Genomic DNA, 3,245 nt, shown 5'->3' on the forward strand with positions numbered 1-3,245 from the left:
TCGCGGTTCGTGTGCGGTTCCATTCATCATCCGCACACGTCGCGGCGGCGGTGCGCAGTGGCAGTTAGCGTCGGCCGGCGTGCCCCGACGCGTGGTGAGAGCAGCAGACCGGCGGAGTGGGCCCGCGGTGGGCGATAATCTGATTTATGCTTCGCGGTGCAGCTGGCGGAACGGCTGCGTTTTGCATGTGCACCTGCGAAGACCCGGGGGATTGCGTGTGCGCGGTCGAAGACATCGTCTTACGTTCAGCCGTGCGCTTTATTTCCTTCTTCGCCGAGAAAGTTGTTTCTCGGGAGTTGTGTGAGAATTAGCGGATAGAGCGGGCCCATTTGTTACTAGTTTTCTTCGTGTAATGATGCTATTTGGCTTTGTCGTTGAAGTAATCGAACCCTCTCTGTTTACCTTTACATAGTCGCAGCGTACTCCAAGTCCGGCTGGCATTAAGTACGTGTACCTGTGAAGAGAGAAAATAGGGAATTATTTAACCGCTTTTTGCCTTTCGAAAATGATTGCCCGCGATCGGGGAGAATAATTCAAGGCCATCCCTTGTCCCCAGAAAAAGACCTCCTTGGATGAGTGTCGGCGAATCATAACGACTCAATTGAATCACAGCAGACGTCGTTTACGTTGAACGGCAGCATTCCCCCCGCACGCCTGGGTGGCACTCACTTAACTCGCTTGATCACTTGTGGCCGTCAACAAATGCGACAAAGATGGCCCTTGTCGACTTGCCCACTTCCGGGACCCCCCTGCCACTACTTCGTGGGTCCGTCAAGGGTTAACTGAGTTATTGCAACACGCACTCCAATTGGCAGCAGAGAAGGTTTGCCGGCTGGGCATCAGCACCCTGCGCCTACTTTGGCTTGGGAGGAAAAACAACTTCGGCAATGGTTCCTGAAATGACTTTTTTTTTGCGAAACATCACGGTTGGACATCCTGCAACATTCTACGACCGGCTTCTGACGTCGGGCTGTCGGATTTTTTCGGACCGTTTGACAGCGTGAGAAGCCTTCAACATGCAGCATCCTCCATAGGCCGGACGGGTTGGGATTGGGCGCAACGCAGAGTAGAACAGAATCCCGGCCCCGGTGCCGGTTCGGGACAATGTCATTAATAATTCGTTGACGCTGACCAGGGCTGCCAGCAACTTCGGGCCACGATATCAACTTCTAGCGGAACCGGTAAGTGAATAAATCTGTCGAAATCTTTCAGCACGTGCCCCGTTGGAGTTCAGCTGGCCGTTGAGCAGCAAATTTCGCCCAGTCTGTACCAGATTGATCTATTTTTGGGCAGGCGAATATTTAAATAAGCCCGGGATTGGCAAACCCGGGTTGGCCAAGCAACGGTGAACGGCGAACGGCTGGTGGATTGTTGGTCGTGTGCCAACTTTCTTCAACCCGGAACCCAAGCGGAGAATACCGGACGCTGGGCGCAGGCGGGATCAATTTGGAACTTTATTGACCGTAGCGCAAAGGAAATAATGTAACGTCAGACAACGGATCCAGCGCGGGTCTTTGGATTGTGAAACAATATAATAAAAAAAAACCGCGGGCCAGCGTGTTCGGTGAGCATCTTCGCATCGGCCGATTCGGCATCGATTCGTATCGGAATGTTTTTGTGGATAAATAAACATGGCGTGGGTGCTAAATGTTTACAAACAGAACGCCGTTTTTGGGGTGATAATTGTGGGATTTTTCGCCCACGATGTGGCTACAACGTGCCGTTGCCATTGTACACGACGGCGCAACTCCAAGTGCTTGCCCCGTGGGGTAAACATATAATACACTTCATAAACAACGCCAGAATCACGGCACGTCGGCCACTGTCCTTCGGGACGAGTCGAGACGGGCTCACTCCGGTCCGGCCGTGGTTTCCTTCCGTCGAGAAAAAGGGGTTGAGAGATAAATTTCCCTTTAATCTTCACCGTAATGAGATCTTCCCGAGACGAGACGTAAACAATGTCCCGGGGGCGGGCAACAAGGCACCCCGGATGGCACAGGGGGAGAACCCCCGTGCCGTATCGAGCGACGTTGATTGAGAAAGTTTTTGAAGGCTAATTGATTGAGTTTGCCCACACGCGACCGATCGGGGCCCGAGTGGTCATTTTCCACAACATCCACCCATCCGATGGCAAAAAGGGGGCCCTGGTTTTGTTGAATGTCCATTTTTGATCGCCATCATATTGAGCCCGGTAAGTGTGCTCAATGATGAAGGTGTAGCAGCAATCAATAAGCAACTTTTGGGGGGGGGGGCCTGTGAAATTTATGTTCAAACCTGAAGTACCAACAGAAGATGGTACGCCATCGCTTAGCAGGTTGATTGATGAGGGGTCTTCATTAAAAACAAATTTGTAGCCGTAGAGTGCCTGACTTAGAAACCGGCGACTAAGCGTCAGCTGCGACGGAATCGTATCCCGACCGAACCGATGAATTTTAATTTGTCAAATGTTCAAACTTTCCACCGTGACACGGGTCGTGAGTGCCCCAAACTGTCTTCCGGTTGTACCCCGGCGATGAAGAAGTTGAAGAACAATTTGTTCGTAAAACAAGTTTCGGAACTAGTGCTGTCCCGCTGCATCGTACTGCACCCACCGCGGACGTTGACGCCGCGCTCGTCGTCGTAGTAGAGGCTTCGAGAAATTGCCAACATTACAAAGTTTAATGCAAAGAGCACTAGTTCCGACAGTTATTTACCGTGGCCCGTGCCAGCGTGCTTCGCGCTAGGTGAAGAAGATGGCAAAATTTATTTCGCTCGTAAACCGTTCGAGTACCGAGCTGGTGAAAGTTTCGTTCATCGGGAGGTCTGTGAGGTCGCTGACATGATGTAGTTACGGTCGTTATTTCTTACAAACTTTGCCTTCTAATGCGTCCGCAGAGGTGCTACTCTAATTTATGCTAGAAGCATTGTTTCTACTCTCCCGGCTAAACCGTGTAGCCAACGGATCACATTCTGCAACATTGACTTACGGGTCGTTGTACCGATAATTGAAGTTTTATTACACCTGAGGGAGTAATCGAAACATAATGTTGGCGGCAGCAGCCACTAAAAACAAGGGTAGCCCACGTCGTGCTTGATTTAGGGCTGCCCATTTGTGAACAGTGTTTTAGAACTTCTTACTCAGAACAGGATCATCAGGACAGGATCCTTTAGCACTGGAGCCGCCGACTAATTTATGCCACTCATCGTAGCCCTTGGCACGGCAAACGATCCGTGTAAAACAGTGTTGCCGACACAAGTTCTGCTGT

This window comes from Anopheles cruzii, chromosome 3 (assembly GCF_943734635.1).
Source record: "Anopheles cruzii chromosome 3, idAnoCruzAS_RS32_06, whole genome shotgun sequence".
NCBI classification, from domain to species: domain Eukaryota; kingdom Metazoa; phylum Arthropoda; class Insecta; order Diptera; family Culicidae; genus Anopheles; species Anopheles cruzii.